Source organism: Phyllobates terribilis, unplaced genomic scaffold, assembly GCF_046119375.1.
Source record: "Phyllobates terribilis strain yellow unplaced genomic scaffold, ASM4611937v1 Scaffold_4__5_contigs__length_816908805, whole genome shotgun sequence".
In the NCBI taxonomy this organism is placed as follows: domain Eukaryota; kingdom Metazoa; phylum Chordata; class Amphibia; order Anura; family Dendrobatidae; genus Phyllobates; species Phyllobates terribilis.
In genome coordinates, this window is record NW_027362764.1 from 189,821,880 (window position 1) to 189,841,884 (window position 20,005).

The 20,005-nt window shown below is 43.6% G+C and overlaps 1 protein-coding gene across 12 annotated transcripts in view; it reads left to right on the plus strand.

Moving 5' to 3' along the window:
- The window catches only part of RARB (retinoic acid receptor beta), an 832,092-nt gene that overhangs the window by 240,386 nt on the left and 571,701 nt on the right, over window positions 1-20,005 (plus strand). Inside the window, exon 1 of one of the 12 annotated variants that reach the window (XM_073677997.1) lies at window positions 2,276-2,297. The exons of 10 other annotated variants lie outside the window; for them this stretch is intronic. The gene's annotated coding sequence lies outside the window, so the exon portion shown is untranslated. Of the gene's footprint in view, window positions 1-2,275; window positions 2,298-14,315; window positions 14,425-20,005 lie in introns of those variants that run through there. One more of the 12 variants, XM_073677996.1, reaches the window with a different exon arrangement.

A 20,005-nucleotide genomic window follows, 5' to 3' on the forward strand; every position in this document is an offset into this window, starting at 1 on the left:
TTTTTTTTCTACTCCCAAAACTGGCTAGTCCTAATGAATTGGGTCCTATGTTCATATAAATTATGCAGGGCTTCAGTGAGGAACAGTTTTATATCGCATAAATGAAAAATAAAGATTGAAAATTATGTTGGATAGCAACAAATAAAATAATTCTATCTATAAAAAATCTCTGTAAACTCTGATTATTACAATCAGTTTATTCAATTATTGTTTATTGCACAAAGCTCTTTATATTGTATGCTTATTTATTATGCAGGCTTAAAATTGAAAATGATTTCTTTAGATTATTTTATTTTTTTTATAGATTTTTTTATTGCTAATTTTCCTTTGCATTCTTTATAAACTCTCTTATTTCTTTTTTTTTATGCTGTATCTTACCTGACAAACTTTAACTGATAACACTCTTAAACTCTGGCAATTTCTTTGTCGTGATGAGAAATTAAAATGGCCTCCAGTAACACAGCGGTGTCAATGGAACAAATGGTCTTCGGTGTGATGCATAACATTGTTATTATGAAATGGTTCTGGCATCCAGTGGTCATTCATTTGAGCTGTCATGTAAGGATGACTGATCACAGAGGAAGCCTCTGCTCTGAGATGACCTTGTTCATGTGCTACATAGCAAAACACATTTACAGTATGTGCACATGGAGAAGAAGCGATTAGTGGCTAAAATACTAGCTCCTGCTATACACTAGATTCTCAATGCAAACAACTGGTTAGTTATAATGTTGCTGAAAGTCATAGAAGTATGAAGACATGGCCAGGAGGCTCAATATTGCTGCGAGAGTATATCAGACTTGTCTCCCAGGCAGAGAATCATTAAATGGGTGGTCACTTATGACTCTCAGAGACTATAATTGCAGGGGTCTTCCAAACTTTAAAAAAAATTTATATATAGAAGGCAATGATTGTTGGTAGGTCAGTAGGGGGAGTTTTATTTATTTTATTACTTTTGAGTTCCATGTGTAGCACCCCGAGGACTCGGCTGCTACAGGGGTATTGCACCTCACTCCAGAGGTGTGGTATTCCACTCCCGGGTAAGGATGGAGTGTGGGACTGAGCTCAGACAGCTGCATGCACTACACTCATCCCATTTCCGGGGGACAGAACTACGGTACTCCCACCAGTTAGATGTGCAGGTACGACAGCGTCTGTCCCTGGCTGGAGTGGGAGGGGGGGAGGAACATCCCAGTAGTGTAGGGGCAGATAGGGGAGGGACTCTGGGCATAGAGGTAGGAGCCCATTGGGTGCTAGTCACCTGGGCTCACACATAGAGGGAGTATATATGGTGGGCACCATCTTAGGACAGGGTCAGTCAGTCTGAGGAGGAGCAGAGGAGCTCAGCCAGGAGGGCTGACAGGGAGCTGTGGCTCCGGCTGGGCCCAGCTCCAGGGCCAGGCCTGTAGAGGAGAGAAGGAGGAAGAAAGGCCCGGAGACACAAGACAAGAGGCAACCCTGAGATCCCAGAAGTAAACCAAAAGGGTGAAGGGTTGGCAGAAACGGGTACCGGAACCCTAACTGGCAGAGGCTAATGATCCTTAGCCAGGAACCGGAGGTCGTGGTTAAGTTTTGCCACGACCCTCACCACATCCACCAGGAAGGCACACCACGAATAGGGTCAGGAAAGCCAGAGAAGGTTTTACCACCAAGAGGCCCGAGGGAGCCGGACAAAGGTGGATCCCTGGTGGGAACGGCCGGCAGAGAGAGAGAGAGAAGGGAGCTCAGGACCACGCTCTGGACTGCCTGGGAGTTGGCCGAGTCCCACACCTGGTGGACGCAGCACGGCTCGGGTGGTCACTCAAGGCCGGAGTGACCGGAGCAACACCTGTGAGTAAAAACCCTGAAACTGCATCACCTGTCTCTGAGCTTCCTTGCTGCACCATCACAACCACCAACTTCCACATCTGCTGCCCTGAGGCCATACCCCTCCCGTTGGGGGTTATACCATCCTTGCTGCACAATCCTACCACCGGCCTCAGCGGTCTGCTCTGCAGCGGCGGCCTCCTAGCCGCAATCAACGGGTGGCGTAGTCGACACTTAAACAACATCTACAAAGACTGCCACACACTTAGTTTGACCACCCTGGGCACGGACCGGGTCACCGCCACAAGGACTACTACCCCTATCTAGATCCGGCTCCGGGTATCCCGTGAACATGGCCCAGGGGGCGCGTCACATGCATATTTTTTTTTTTTTTTATGTAGTGGAAAACCCATTGAAGGAATGGCCACCATGCATTTTCTGTCTGTATATGATGGTCTAGAGGTGGGACAAGCACCTATCAGATATTTATGGTATGTCCTTTTTAGTGGTATTGTACTATTTGGTTGCACAACAAATGGAAATCATTATATGTGCTATTAATTAGTTAGTAGTAAAACATTTTCAAGATATGTGGATTATTATTGGGAACCTGTCAATTGATTCATGGTGCCCAAAATACAGGCACCATAAATCAGAGCCTGACTCATGACTGCAGCCAGGAATATTATTTCCTGACATGTTCCGGTGTTTGAAAGAAAACATAGTTTGCAGATTTGGCCATGAACTATAGGGAGAGATAGGGCTGTGGAGTCGGTAAGCCAAATCTCCGACTCTGACTCCTCAATTTCCCTGACTCCCGACTCCGACTCCACAGCCCGGCCTCACTACTGAGCATGTACGTAAAGTGCAGCACTTATTCATCTCAACTAAAAGCCGAGATCCTTAGATCAGGAACAGAACAGACATTTATAGGACATTTCATAACTTTCCCAAATTCTTATGGAAACATTTACAACACATACTGCTTTGTACTACTGAACCCAATGTATTATATATTTTAGGAGTCGGTCCATTTTATCCCAACTCCGACTCCACCAAAATGGACACCGACTCCACGACTCCGACTCCACAACCCTGGGGAGAGACCAGACTAGTTTGGCACCGCTTATGGCCGCCTTCTCACCCCTCTGCTTCTCCGCTTTTCATGATGGACACAAATGTGAGAGACCTGTCATTCTACTAGAGCAATGCGTGGAGAAGCCAGCCAGGCCGCAAAAGACTAGTCTTGTCTCTTCATATTGTTCCCAGACAGATCTTTAAACTAATGACACATTTGTCTGCAATTGTGCAGCCAGGGTCTGAATTATGTTGTCCGTGGTTTGGGCAGCATGAACCAGATGACAGGTTCCCTATAAACCTTCTGCAGAGTTTTTTGGTCATTTATCTTAGAAATAAATACCAGAAATAATATAGATTAGAAATATTCATACTTTAGTCCATATTCTCTGACTAACGGATGAATGCAACATTTTAAATTTGATGATAATTGGTGATGAGTGGATGACTTGGGTCCAGGTCAGTGCTGTGCGACTTTGCTTTTCCTCCAGAATTCCAGGCTAATTAACTGGGCTGGCAAGACATCACCCACGTGCTGCACAGATGATGTCTTGTCAGGCCAATGAATCAAACGCCACACCAGGGAACCCAGAAGCTCAGGGAATTTGAGCAGCTCCTATCCACGGCCAGAGAGCACTGACCTGGACGGTGGAGCGGGGATGCATGAAGCGATCCGCACACCTCCGATGATGATGTTTCTGTGACTAATGACAAGTGCTATTGATTGCTGATATAATAATGCTTCTCCTTCTATTCTTAGCATGTAGTCATACCCAGGGTATACTAGTATATACTTCATAGTGTACTGTGTATTTCATCTATAAAACATGGTAATTATTTTAGATTGTTAATGCCATAAATAGTCTTTACTATTAACATGAATAGGATCATTAGAAAATACCTAATATTTAATATGTCTCAATCATTCACGCACTGCCTGAAACCCCTCCACGTTACACCTTCCCTTGATCTGTGAGCTCACTGCAGATAATCAGATCTGACTAATCCTGTTTTGGACCCCAAGGCCTGCCATGCGTCAGACGCCTCCATTCTCCACAGCAGAATGTTTTCTCCTCCGGAGTTTGTATAATAAAGTATGAGGACTGTGAAGAGATCTGGGAAAGCTTAGTGCATGTTTGATCATGAGCTCCCGAAGAAACCAAATCTCTTTAAACGTTTCTAAATGGAGAAATAAATGAGAAATGCACGAAATGCACAACCTGCAACTAAACTGCTTGGGAACGCAGAATAAACAGTCAAACATAGACATAAATATAATTAATTAATTGTCAAACCGATTTTTTTTTCCATTACCATCACGGGCAGAAGCGGCAATTTGATACTAGTGCTGGGATTAAATGTTTCATCAGAAGTGCCTATTTAAGGATCTTTATGGAACAGCAAGTTAGTCCCCAGGGCAAACCCATGTCAACTGCAATAAAGAAATCCATAAAAGTGAACTACTGTAGATGGATTTTTTGCAAGATGCTCAGAGAGAGCATGATACATATTACTACATGAATGCTGTGGAGCAGCTTCACGTCGGGGGTATGTGCCTATATGTTTAGATGAAATAGTTAGTTGCATTTGTAAGCTGCTTGGATAGCTCCACATTGCCTTACCAATATGCAACTGAATCATACAAAGAACTTCAGGTTTATCGTCTCTTTTTTTTTTTTACAGTTGAACATGATATTTCAACAAGTTGTATTCTAAAACCTTTTCTCAGTTAGTAAAAAAGTATGCAGGATCAAAACGATGTATTAATATGTGTTTTGGTTTTACTTTACCGTGACTGTACATTAAAACCTTAAATGGAATCTGTCAGTATGTTGCTGCTATGGAATCTAAGAGCAGCTTGACGTAGGAGTAGAGACCTACATTCCAGGTATGTGTAACTTACTGGGCTGCTTGGTGCAGATTTGATAGAATCCCTGTTTTCTCTGATGTAGATGTCGCAATACTGTGAATAACCCCAACCACACACCTAATTGGCAACTTCCTATGTATACTATACATTTCAGTCAGTGGTGTGGGCCGCCTCCATCGGCGCATGCACAGATTACGATCCCAGCTCCCAAGATCTCAATTGAGTATGTGCCACCTCCGGTGCCCATTTTCCCAAAGTCCACCACTTTGAAAAGTATGAAAAGTGCGGGGCTCCGAGCTTTCAAAAAATGTTAGCGGAGACCACGAATTGCCGAACAGCATCTCCTACCAGCCTGGGGCCCTCAGCCTCACCCAACTCCTACTTCCACTGAACATCACCTCCTACCAGCTTGGGGTCCTCAGCCTCACCCAACTCCTACCTCCACCGAACATCACCTCCTACCAGCCTGGGGCCTGCAGCCTCACCAACTCCTACCTCCACCGAACAGCATCTCCTACCAGCCTGGGGCCCTCAGCCTCACCCAACTACTACCTCCACCGAACATCACCTCCTACCAGCTTGGGGTCATCAGCCTCACCCAACTACTACCTCCACCGAACATCACCTCCTACCAGCCTGGGGCCTGCAGCCTCACCCAACTCCTACCTCCACTGAACATCACCTCCTACCAGCCTGGGGCCTGCAGCCACACCCAACTCCTACCTCCACCGAACATCACCTCCTACCAGCCTGGGGCCTGCAGCCTCACCCAACTCCTACCTCCACTGAACATCACCTCCTACCAGCTTGGGGTCCTCAGTCTCACCCAACTCCTACCTCCACTGAACATCACCTCCTACCAGCTTGGTGTCCTCAGCCTCACCCAACTCCTACCTCCACCGAACATCACCTCCTACCAGCCTGGGGCCTGCAGCCTCACCCAACTCCTACCTCCACCGAACATCACCTCCTACCAGCTTGGGGTCCTCAGCCTCACCCAACTCCTACCTCCACTGAACATCACCTCCTACCAGCTTGGGGTCCTCAGCCTCACCCAACTCCTACCTCCACCGAACATCTCCTCCTACCAGCCTGGGGCCTGCAGCCTCACCCAACTCCTACCTCCACCGAACATCACCTCCTACCAGCCTGGGGCCTGCAGCCACACCCAACTCCTACCCCCACCGAACATCACCTCCTACCAGCCTATGGCACTCAGCCTTACCCAACTCCTACCTCCAGCAAATATGAAAAGATACCTTCAAGTACAGGTTTTTCACACACACTGACTCCATAGACTTTTTCTTACACCATACTTTGACCTCTTTGCATTCTTTGCGTGACCTTTGGTGAATGATTTTGGTGTCATTAGATTGGTGAGAAATTAATGGACGCTGTGCTGCGATTGGCTGCTGTGGGCAGAGAAGATTTTCTAAACCCAGCTTCCAAAGAGTGTGATGGTGTCCACAGCAACCAGTCAGAGCACAGCTTTCATTTTACCCGAGCAGTATAAGAAAGGAAAGCTGCACTGTGATTGGTTGCTATGGGGAGCAAAAACAGACTTTCTTTTACACAGAGTTAAGAGTGTGGTGGTGTGCTTACCATGATTCCTTTCAGTATTTAATGTTTGTGGTGGATTAAGCTTCTAACAACGTGATCATAATGGCTACAAGGGGGTGTCGTAATTCACTCAACAACTTTTGCTACATTTGCGGTTGTTTTGTAGTAAGGAAAGAACGAAGGAACATTATGAACATCATTAGAAAAGTGTATTGTGTGTACTTTGGTGTAAAACTAGGTGATCAGGACAAGTCGTGGGCTCCACATGTAGTGTGTTCTGTTTGTGAAAAAGAAAAAAACGATATATCGGCTCACCAAGTGCATAAAATGCCTTGATTAGGGTGCTGGGCACAGGAACTCCAGATTGACTTCTGGGTGGAAAATGTAGCAGAAATGAAGAAAATCCAGCATCCACAGAAAAAGAAGTTAAGTATACTTGAAACATAACTTTATTCATGACCATTAAAAAAGGAAAGAGAGATAAAATCACAGAGAAAATATATAAGGATATTGGACGACACAAGTCTATTATCCTGTAAGGACTAATAGCGCTTAAAGCTTGAAACGCGTAGATCTGTGTATATTTTCCCTGTGTTTTTATATCCACCTCCTTGTTTAATGGTTGTGACTAAAGTCATGTTTTAAATATGCTTAACTATTTTTCCTGCGGATGCTGGATTTTCTGTGTTCTGTTTCTGTAGCGGAACTATGACCGCTTTCTAAAGGGAAGAAAGAAAGATTCCCTTTTGGCGTTCCCAAGATCTGAAGGGAACTGCAAAGTCATAGTGATGACTGCTACTTTTGTATGTGGAGGGATTCAACCTTAAAAATAAGGAAATTATATACCCGGACCTCCCGTCAGCGATCCGCACTGTGCCTCATGGTTTAGGAAAACCTGTCCCTTCACCTCCAGAGAAACTTGAAGATACACCTGATTCAGAACATGAAGAGCAGGATTCTGATGAAGACTTTTATGCTAGTCCCATCGAGCCATAGCTTTTTTCACAGCTCGAATTAAATGATTTAGTCAAGGACTTGGACCTTCCTAAAGATTGTGCAGAGCTTTTAGGCTCTAGACTAAGGGTACGTTCTCACGATCAGGACCTGCTGGGGCCCCGACGCTGCATAACATTCGCACCACTTCCTCCCTCATTATGCAAATGAGCGGACACACATTCTTTTATTTTCTCATGCGGATTTTCCTCTTTGATGCAAGTCTATGGGGAAAATCCACTTGCGTACCCGCAAGAGAAATTGACATGCTGCCGATCTGAAAGACAAGCTGCATGTCAGTTTCCGTGGGTGATCCGCAGGTGCACAGAGACCTACAGTGGACATAGGATTTCTACAAATCCCATCAACTATGCTGTAACATCTGGCCGCTGCAGTTTTGACGCTGCATAAATACTCAGCGTCAAAACCGCAGCAAATCCTGAACGTGGGAACCCACCCTCAAGGGAAAGAACCTGTTTTTCATGGTACAGAAGCAGAGAAAAGGAATTCCTTCCACACTTTTCTCAAGACTGTGCTCTAGTGTATTGCAGTGATGTTGCTGGGCTGATTGAAAAATGTAACATTGAGTACAATGTGAGCGAGAGGAGACTCTTTATTGATTCATCAAAAAAAAGTTTGAAAGCTGTGCTACTGCACAATGGCAGCAAGTATGCTTCAGTGCCTGTAGGGCATTCTGTGCACTTAAAGGAAAGCTCTGAGAATTTACATTTTAATCTCAAGAAACTTAACTACAAGGATCAAGGATGGTCAATATGTGGTAATCTGAAAGTTCTCTCTTTGCTCCTTGGGCCGCGAGGAGGATACACAAAGTACCCATGCTTTTTGTGGGAATGGGACAGTTGGGATAGGACTTATCACTAGAGCCAAAAAGGTTGACGAACGAGAACATCTTTGCAACCTGGACTCAAGAACATAATTGCAGGAAGTTTAGTTGATCCCACTATAGTTTTCCTGCCACCAATCCACATTACGCTTGGACTGATGAAGCAGTTTGTGAAAGCTCTAACTAAAGATGGAGAGACTTTTAAGTACCTGTTCACCAAGTTTCAGAGACTGTCTGAAGCAAAGCTAAAGGAAGGCATTTTTGTGGGTCCTTATATTCAGAAACTCATGAAGGATGATGACGTGTTCAAAACAAAATGAAAGCTGTTGAGAAAAAGACTTGGGATTCTTTTAAAGTCGTGAAGAAATTTCTAGGTAACAACAAAGATCCAAAATGTAAGTCCATCATGGAAACATGCGAAAGCTTTCAAAGCCTTGCGTTGTCTGATGAATTTGAAGTTACATTTTTCACATTCTCATTTGGACTACTTTCCTGAAACCTTGGTGCTGTTAGCGAAGAGCAAGGAGAGAGATTTCATCAGGATATCAAGTAGATGGAACGACGATACCAAGGTAGATGGAACGTGAACATGATGGGGACTACTGCTGGATGCTTCACAGAGAAGATCCCCAGTCTTTTTATAAGAGAAAAGGTATCAAGAGAAGCAGATTTGAAGAGAAAAGGAAAATCAGCAGGAATTAATTTCCAATAAAGTTGCAGAATGAATGTTCAATAATTTTTTTGATATAATATTGTGTACATTTTTGGCTACAATAGATTTTTCTTGTTCATCTCACTTGTATGTAATTTCACGTGCACAATCCATACGTGATGGTTAAAAATAGAAGTATATTTTTTAAATAAAGGCATAAGAAAACATTAGCATCAGTCATTGGATTTGAAAGAATTTTCATCAACCCATTAAACCGTTTCATTAAAAACGTTGCTGTGATGTCCAAAAAGCACTTTATATAGTTATATCCTACCTGCTCGTTTAGTCATAGGGGTGTGCTTTATTTTCTGTTCAGTCACTGGCGTTGCAGCCAACTCAGTTTTATTTCCCTGGTTGCGCTGACGTCACTAAAATCCTGCGTTTGTGCAGTGTGGCGCTTAGAGCTGTGCTTGTGCAGTGTGGCTCTTGGAGCTGTGCTTGTGCAGTGTGGCTCTTGGAGCTGTGCTTGTGCGGTGTGGCGCTTGGAGCTGTGCTTGTGCGGTGTGGCGCTTGGAGCTGTGCTTGTGCAGTGTGGCGCTTGGAGCTGTGCTTGTGCAGTGTGGCGCTTGGAGCTGTGCTTGTGCAGTGTGGCGCTTGGAGCTGTGCTTGTGCAGTGTGGCGCTTGGAGCTGTGCTTGTGCAGTGTGGCGCTTGGAGCTGTGCTTGTGCAGTGTGGCGCTTGGAGCTGTGCTTGTGCAATGTGTAGCGTGGATGTGTCACAGCGCATGAACGGCTTCCTGCTCGGAACTGTGCAAGCGTGGCTGGCTCCAAGCTCCACACTGCGCAAGCACCACACTGCTCAAGCGTGGGATTCTAGTAATGTCGGCGCAACCAGGGAAATCAATCAAACTGAGTGGACGTCGACGCCTGTGACTGAACAGAAAATAAAGCACACCCCTATGACTAAACGAGCAGGTACGATATAACTATATAAAGTGCTTTTTGCACATTATTAGTCTGCCTTTTTTAATGAAAATAACGTGTTAGTGATGCACATTGCATCACTAACAACGCACTGGGGACAGTTAAGATGCTTGAAATGACGTGACAGGTTCCCTTTAAGTAATGACATATTTAGCAACTTTCTAAAATGTACATCTGATTTCACAAGCCGTGCATACACTTTGGATTAGTAATGTGTGTTTAGGAGGTGATGCAACTAATTTAGTTCAGGATATACAGTAGGTTGTCCACTACTTTGATATTAATGACTTTTCATTTGGATGGGTCATAAATATCCGATCAGTGGGAGCCTGAACACTGTAAAATCCTGTACACTTATTTCTGGCGGCTGCCGGACTTGATAACTGCTAATTGGTTTGGGGTTCAAGGTGTCAGATCCCAACAGTCTGATATTTATGACCTATCCTTTGGACACGGTCAGTATTTTTCCTCAGTATGTGTAAGCCAAAATCAGGAGTGGAACAATCAAAGGAAAAGTATAATAGAAACACGTCACTTCTTCACTTTCACCCTCTCCTGGTTTTGGCTTACGAATACTGATGTAAAATAAAGACCAAATGCTGAACGTGTGAACATGGTGTAAGGAAAAGTCATCCCTACCAAATTAGTGGACAACTAACCCATTTAACCCTTTCGCAACTCTGGGATTTTCCATTTTTGTATTTTCGTTTTTTGCTCCCCTTGTTCCCAGCAGATCACCTCTATGTAGCAGAAATGCTCCTGTGCTATGAGCGCCGACCACTAGGTGGCGCTCATAGAGATCAGCTTATGACAACCACTGGAGTCTGCTGCAGACCCTGGGTTGTCATGCCCACCCATCAGTGACCCTCGATCACGTGACGGGTTCATCGATGGGCGGGGTAAGTGACGCGCTTCCGGGGCGGGGTAAGTGACGCGCTTCCGGCGTGGCGATGTTAAATGCCGCTGTCAGAGATTGACAGCGGCATTTAACATGTTAACAGCCGCGGGTGGATTGCGATTCCACCCGCGGCTGTTGCGGGCACATGTCAGCTGTAATAATCAGCTGACATGTGCACGGTTCAGTGTGGGCTCAGCGCCGGAGCCCGCGCTGAACCGGGGGTTACAGCCTGGTGCGTACCAATACGTCCCAGGCTGTAAAGGGGTTAATGTATACTTAAGGTGCATTCATAAACACTTTTTATTCCCAGTACGTCTTTCAGGCCATTGCCCATTACATACGCCTTGCAAAAAGTGCGCTTCTGACAGCCTGCCCAAGCTGTATAGAAATGACTACGGTAGTTTGTTTCTATCATTTATACATGAGGATATATGAATATTTACAGCTTGTTAATATTTAGTATAATACACTACTGCGATATTTTTGTAATATCTGCGGGGAATGTATAATTTAATGAGGAGATGGACCATATAGTGCAGAATTCATAAATAGTTTGGATTTCCATTAAGCTGTTACATTCCAAAAATATTTTCTTGTCTTTATTATTAACTTGTTAAATGGTTTCTTTCATGTAGATGACCTGCTAAATAGAATTCATTCTTGTGATCAGTTGTTATTGCCAGGAAACCACATTTTTTATTTATTTATTTTGCTCACTTATATACTGCCATTAATTCCACAGCACTTTACAGACATAGACACTGTCCCCATTGGGCTCACAATCTACATTCCCTATCAGTATGTCTTTGGAATGTGGGAGGAAACCGGAGAACCCAGAGGAAACCCACGCAAACACGGGTAGAACATACAAACTCCTTGCAGATGTTATCCTTGGTGGGATTTGAACCCAGGACCCCAGTGCTGCAAGGCTGCAGTGCAAACTACTGAGCCACCATGCTGCCCTTGGCCATCTGGCCATGCTGTGACTCTGTATTGGCTACTTTCTATGATGTTCATATACTTTAATAGAAAATATGGAAAGAGATCATTTAATGAAACTTCATCTTTAGGCCATTGTAAAGATCTGAGATTGTGGGTGTTAATAATTACCTAGGCAGGGTAACGATGCAACAATATTTTATTCCTAACATCAATAGTAATATTGCAATTCCAGGTTAATATCCAAAATACAATTGTCTCAGTCCACAAGATCCCCTTCCCGGGACAGTAGTTTCACTGCCTTTGTGCCAGTATAGTCTGTAGTCACAATCCCTGATCCTCCATATGACAAGTAAAACAATGGAAACACAGGTATCCAGTAACAACAATCCTTTAAGAAAGTTTAAATCCAAACGACAGATTCCAATATGGTAGCATGTTTATCTATCCTTCCAGGTCCTCATCTCAATCCTATTCCTTCGATGTCCTTCCACACAACTCCCCACTAAACATGTGGCTTCTTTTCTCCTTCACTGGGATCAGCCCCCTGGGCAGAACTGCTCTCTCCCTCCCCCCCCAAAGATATTTCTCGGGTCGAACCCATCACTTGGGCCTGCATGTGAGACTCCCTGTCATGACGGCTCCTCTGTGTCTACTGTTCCCATTCACACAATGGGACTAGTGGCTGTTAAAACAATGATTTAAGGCCCCTGAGATATTACTGAGATTATCAGAATTTCCATTTACCTTTGACAATCTCTTGTCAGGCCTTATGTATACATAAGTTCCAGCCAGCATGTCTTCCTCTGCTTACTGTCACTGAATGGAAACATTGATTCTTGAAGCTGAACACTTTACAAGTGAAATTAGTACACATACTGACGAGCAAGCTGAACTTTATAAAGCATAACAAGTAAATCACTACTAAAACATAATAATAATAATATTGACGGAACCTGTGCTCCGTGCTGGAAAAAGTCTTTAGTAAGGGGCCAGCTCCTCACAGTCATGTTCACACTTTCAGTATTTGGTGTGACAGAATCACTGGTATGATTTATGAGGGGAGGTATGTGTCACACAGGTTGCTAGCCTGTGTGAACTGAAGCCAATAAACTTTCTGCCAGCATGTTATATGCTGGAGGGTTAACTCACTTAAAGGGCGTGATTTTAGAGGAATGACATAGAGATGGGAGGGTAGTAATTCCCCATACCTCCACCTCAGAGTGTGGCTGAGCAACGTTTAAATGTTCAGTCCTGTTTTTTCTTTCTCTGTGTTGTGTTTGGAGAGGCAAGGTCTCCAGACTGGACAGCCATAGTTCAGGAGGGAGCTGAAGGCGGAACATAACCTGTGTGGGCGAACCGCGCACACATATATGGAGTATACTACAGTTTATCTTTTTTGTTTTGTTGTTTTGCCAAGTAAGGCTGTGTTTATTTTTCTGGAGTGCAAAGCTTTATGCTGTTAATAAAGCCTGCAAAGAAAACCCGGGTTCCTGAGTCTACTTCCGGAAGTGGCCGAGCGAGTCGTCCTACCACATTGGTCAGTACTGTACTTCAGTATTTTCAAGCTGAAATCAGGAGTGAGTGATAAATACAGAAGTGGTGACATGTTTCTGTTATATTTTTCCTCCGATTCTTCTACTTCTGATTTTGGCTTACAAATATTGATGTACAATACTGACCAGATACTGAACGTGTGAAAGCGGCTTATGGGTGGTACTACTTGCAGTGCATATTTACATTTTCTAGAGGGCCGGGGAATCATAGGCCGGAGGCAGGCAGAGGGGCCGGGTAATCACAGACCGGAGGCAGGCGGAGGGACCAGGGAATCACAGACCGGAGGCAGGTGGAGGGGCCAGGGAACAACAGGCTGGAGGCAGGCGGAGGGGGCTGGGGAATCACAGACCGAATGCAAGCTGGGGAACTGACGATTCACAGACCAGAGGTAGGCGGAGGGGCCAGGGAATCACAGACCGGAGGCAGATGGTGGGGCTGGGGAATCAGACCGGAGGCAGATGGAGTGGGCAGGGAACAACAGGCCAGAGGCCGACGGAGGGGGCTGGGGAATCACAGACCGGAGGCAGGCTGGGGAACTGGGGATTCACAGACCAGAGGCTGGCTTAGGAGGCAGGGAATGACAGACCGGAGGCAGGTGGAGGGACCGGGGAATCACAGACCGAAGGCAGGCGGCGGGACCAGACAATCACAGACCGGAGGCAGGCGAGGGGCGGGGAATCGCAGGTGGAAGAGCTGGGAAGTCACAGGCCGGAGGCAGTCGGAAGGGGCCAGGGAATCACAGGCGGGGGAACCGGGGAATCACAGACCTGAGTCAGGCGGAGGGGCTGGGGAATCACAGACATGGAGAAGAGTCAGTGTACAGTCCGGCCCCTGTGCAGTGAAAACTAATTAGCAGAAAACTTCAAGTAGTAATTAAAGAAGAATAACAAAGTGGATTTCTTCACCAAAGGGATCAATGTAATCAGTATTACAGCGCCATTACAGCCATGTCTTTACATTACAACATCGTGCTGATAGGTTCTCTTTAAACCGAATGACCGCACGTAATGCAGAACTATTTTTATAACATAGTTTACCTTCTGGAGTTTGTGCAAATTTATCATGTTCTCATTAGTCATCTTTTCTCAGGACTAAATTAATGTTTCCTTTTTACTGAATACTACATGCCTCTTATCAGTTTTGTTGGCCAGAATTGAACTGCATTTCCCAGATGAGGACGCACTTATGCTTTGTAAAGCAATACATTGTCCGTGACTCACAAGTCTGTCTATTTGGATACAGAAGGTAATTTTACAGCTCATTCACATTCCCTGCTGTTTTTACTCTTTGTGCTATAAGTACATCCAGATCCTTATCTTGCTGTGACTCTTCCAGTCTTTTACTCTCCCGAGGATATATGGTGCATGCAGATTATTAACACTGTGATGCATACGTTTTATCCTCATTGAATCTTACTTGAATGACCAAACACTCAATGTGTTCTAAGTAGTTTCATCCCATTACCGCCTTCAGATTAGGACATCTCTTCTCCTCATCATCATCATTATATTATGATTGTCATCAGATGTTTATTAGGGTCTGTTATTGCTCTCCTGCATTTTGAGCCTTCATTAGTGAGTTTCTTAATTGTACAGAAGAGCTCCACAGTCGTATAACACAATGGTAACTAGGACACAACTCATTGCTTTTGTCTTCTAAACATCATTCATGTATAATCTGTATTTTTCTTTTGTGTTAGCACAAACCTGATGGTTTTTGCATTGGATTCAATAAGCTTGGAAACTTCTTTGAGAAACTGAAAAATATTAGTCATTGAGACTATAGGCTGGTATTGTATGCTTAGTTAGAAGTGGAGAAAATGTCGTTTTCCTAAATAATGATATCACTTTTGCATTGAAGATAAGTCTGAGAGAACATTAGGTGACTTTTAGAACTGTTTGGTAAGCAGATTAGCCAAGCGCTCACTTTGATTTATTAAGGGCAATGATTTTTCCAGCGTATGTGCCTGCAGCATATAATACAATGTCTTTTGATTCATAATCCATTAATAGAATCAAAGAATGCGATTTTACCTTTATATCACAGTTCGGAAATTATTTAGATTTAACGTTTCATTTCTTTTAACATTCACTGTAAAGAAAGCCAGCCACAACGCATACTCTATGCTGCCATTAATGTTCAATATATTTTATTTTAGAGGACGAAAGCCATCAGTTCTATCATTTAAAAAGAAGTTATTTTTCCATGGAGGGTTGCAAAATTGCATTTTAACATGACATATTTGCAATGTAATCCAAATTTGCTTAATGTATTTGCATTTAATCCAACCAAGGATAACAATGTTGGAAAACTGCAAGATACTATTATATTCATTCACAGACTCTGAATTGTAGTAAATTGTCTGCATCAGTTTAGTTGACTATTAATATAGTTGTCACACAAATAGGAATTGAGATTTTTGAATTATATTCAATTTAAAAGTAATTAAAATAGGCTTGAGGATAGCCTAAATGTAGCCCAATCACCAGCATAGACAAACCCCTTTTTATATGGGAAAGGCATCTATAGGGAAACAATAGTATCATATGGCAGTCATTCAGATGAATTGTTATCCATCTATTTATCACATGGACTGCTAGGAGAATTCACTAAAAGGGGAGACACTGTTAGAAGCTTTTGATTTGGTCTTGGAATCCCCCCAAAGAACAAATGGAACTGAATTAAAGATAATGTATTTATAATTACAATATAAATTTATTTTCATTATATCCTTTAATTCTGCTCAGTTACAAAATTTCATTTAGGGTCCAAGATGAACCCTATACCACCATTCTCATTAGAGCCTAAAAGAGTATTCCCAAAATTACAATGTAGTTTTTTAATAATGTATAGATATATTAATTCACTTGTGCCAATCTATTTAACCTTCTGTTGCCATTGAAACCATTATGTAGTTAGAAGAACCATGGTAAAACCTGCACAGTACATTCTCCCAGCATGGTTATACTGCATCTAGAACAGAGCTCCTACTTGCAAAAAGTAGCCAAATGTCCTTCATTACAGTGCAGAGCTCATACCAGGAGGCAGCAGCAGTGCCTGTGTTCTGGTAAATCACTGCAGAATGGGCTGTATACAGGTGACATAAAGGAAATATATACTACAGGATGGGATGTATATATAGGGGAAAGAAAGGAGTGATATACAGACTTGGACACAATTATTGGTAGCCTTTTGTTAAAGTGAGAAAAATCCACAATGGTCAAACTTGAAACTGACAAAAGTAATTTTCAATTCAAAGTCACTGAATATCAACTAATGAAAATCAGAAGTTGCTTTTTGATAGTGGTTCAACAGGAAAAATGTTTAAAAATAAACTAGTGTAATGAAAATAGCCTGGACAAAAATGACTGGAAGCAAATTATTTCTGTACCTCTCAATGCGACTTCTGCACCTGTCCACAGGTATTTTGGCCTACTCCTAAGACAGCGATGGATGGTGCACTCTGACACTGATGTACCTTGACCTTGGAGTTCACTTCTAATCTCTTTGGAAGTTGTTCTGGGCTATTTGGCTGCCATTCGTATTATTACTTCTGAATAATATGTGTAACTGTAGTAAGAGGAACAGCAAGCTGTAAATGGCCTTTACCTTTAACATGTTTATCTATTATTTTCTTTCTAATCTCCTGAGACAACTCTCTCCTTACCTTTCTTTGCCCATGCTCAATGTGGTACACCTAATGATACCAAACAGCACAGTGAATACTTTTCACCCTCCTAAAATGGCAGACTGACTGCACTTGTTTTGCTAATTATAGGACATACCTTTCTTTAACATATCACTATCATCAAATTATTTTCAATCTTTTCTAGGAGTACCATCATTTGTGTTCAGGCCATTTTCATTAGGGTTTTTTTTTCTATTGAACCACAATTCAAAAGCAATGTCTGATTTTCACTGGTTGATACACAGTAAATATAAATGGAAAATTACTGTTCTCAGTTTCAAGTTATTTTGGTGACCATTGTGGGTTTTTCATACTTTAACAGAAGGGTACTAACAATTTGGCCCACGTCTGTACTGCAGGATGGGCTGTGTATAGAGGGGACAGAAAGGAGATATAGGATAAGCTGTTTACAGGATTCTGAGAGGAAATATATATTGCAGTATGGGGCTCTGTGTATAGAGGCTCTATTGATGCATATGGCAGATGATTATCTTATGACCTACATCAATAGAGCAGCATTTGCTGTTTCACATCACTGATCTGTCTGCAAGCAACAAACACAAGTCTGTACTGCCATTGTGGAGTAGTGCAGCTCAGTTGAGCTGTGCTAGAACCAGCTAATGATAAGCTACACTGCTGCTATACTATACTAGATGGCAGAAGATAACCGGCCCAGCAGGGTACTGTACAGGAGCAGCCAGTGCACAGAAGTATAAGGTGAATTCTAGAGATTGGCCGTATGATAACTCATAGAGGTGAGACAGATCAGGGGCACACAGGAGAGTGGGAACTGGTCTGCAGAAGCAATTTCTGTAGTTTTAGCATATCAAAATAGGAGCCTCCATTCTACTTTGTGAAGTTGTATGCACCAAGGAGCAGATAAAAATGAAAAAAGACACAAAGGTACAAGAAAAAACCTTTATATTGGCCTTAGTCTGTATATTAACAATTAGTATGCATTTACTGTGCTTTGTGAAAAATAATCCAATTCTAGGAATAACCCTTTATAGCAGGGGTCTCAAACTCAGCTGTGTATATGGGCCGCAAACTGAAAAAAAAATTAATTTGGGGGGCCGCATTCTTTGCAGGACAAAGTGACATTTTTAGTGATACCATTTTTTTTCTATACTCCTTTTGAACATTTTTGCTGTTTTATTTTTTATAGCTTGGGTCGTTATGGATGTGGCGATAAAAAACGTGCACTTTTTTGGTTTACTTTAGTTTTGCATATAAAGCAGCATTTTTAGTGGCAAAATATTTTTTTCATGCTTTATTTTGAAGTTTTTCTGGCAAACATCTTGTAGTAATGTGTCCCATCCTGGTCTACATCTTGTAATGTCCCCCATATTTGTCCCCATGTTGTCGTAATATTCCATACTTCCATACTGGTCCCCATCTTGTCGTAATGTCTCCCATCCTGGGCCCCATCTTGTCGTAATGTCCCATACTGGCCCCCATATTGTAGACATGTCCTCATCTTGTTGTAATGTCCCCATCATGTAGGAATATCCCCATACTTGTCCCCATCTTGTAGGAATGTCCCCCTCTTGTAGTAATGTCCCCCATCCTGGTCCGCATCTTGTAGTAATGTCCCCCATCCTGGTCCCCATATTGTAGGAATGTCCCCCATCCTGGTCCCCATATTGTAGGAATGTCCCCATATTGTAGGAATGTCCACATCCTGGTCCCCATATTGTAGGAATGTTCCCATCCTGGTCCCCATCTTGTAGGAAGGTCCCCATTCTGGTCCCCATCTTGTAGGAAGGTCCCTATTCTGGTCCCCATCTTGTAGGAAGGACCCCATCCTGGTCCCCATATTGTAGGAAGGTCCCCATGTTGGAGGAATGACCCTATCCTGGTCCCCATGTTGGAGGAATGTCCCCATCCTGGTCCCCATGTTGGAGGAATGTCCCCATGTTGGAGGAATGTCCCCATCCTGGTCCCCATGTTGGAGGAATGTCCCCATCCTGGTCCCCATCTTGTGGGACGGTCCCCATCTTGTGGGAAGTTCCCCATGTTGAAGGAATGTCCCCATGTTGGAGGGATGTCCCCATCCTGGTCCCCAAGTTGGAGGAAGGTCCCCATGTTGGAGGAAGTTTCCCATCCTGGTCCCCATGTTGGAGGAAGGTCCCCATGTTGGAGGAAGGTCCCCATCCTGGTCCCCATGTTGGAGGAATGTCCCCTGTGCCGTTTCTTCACATACACATATAAGAGGAAAAAAAAGACTCTTCTCACCTGTCCTCCGTTCCCTCGGCGTCCTTTCTACATATGTGGGCCACAGGCACCATAGATCCCTTGACGATCGTGGCCCAGTTCAGGAGCTGCCGACAGCTGCGCTTTAGTTCAGTGTATTGCCACTCATAGACCGGCTTTCTGCACAGCAATACCAATGCCAGCCTGCGCATGGCAGTGACGTCATACGCCGCTGCGCTAGGACGCAAATGTCAGCTGCTGGCCTCTGATAGGCTGGCATTGGTATTGCTGTGCAGAAAGCCGGTCTATGCGTGGCAATACACTGAACTAAAGCGCAGCATTGGTATTGCTGTGCAAAGAGCTGGTCTCTGCGCGGCAATACACTGAACTAAAGCGCACTGGGCTGCGATTGGGGTCTAAGGTGCCTGCGGGCCGCATGAAGCAGCCTGAAGGGCCGCATGCGGCCCTCGGACTGCGTGTTTGAGACCTCTGCTTTATAGGGTATCTATCTTTTACTACCAATTTTCTACTAAGAAAAAAATTTGAAAAGAAGAAAAATTATATCATACCCTCCAACTGTGCAGTTCTACCCTGGATTATACCATGAAACTGACCTCAGATAGACTGGTTTATGCAAATGTTCAACAATCAAGAGTTTTTGGGAACTTTTATGTGCAAGGATTAAAAATTAAAGAATTTCAAATGTTGAGAAGTTTGCTTATATTGTCGGCTAGGATAGGGAGTGCTGGGCATGATTTTATTTGTCCACTGGAACGCCTTCCAAGGATTTAAAGGGTTATTCCAGGCAGCAAATACATTTCTGTGGTCCCCCTATTTGACTACAGATTAAAAACTCTTTTGCCAACTTGAGCAGTTGTCACTTAATCACAAGTGCTTGATTTTTAGAATTGCAGTCACATGCCAACTAGCAGCTCATGTGCTTCT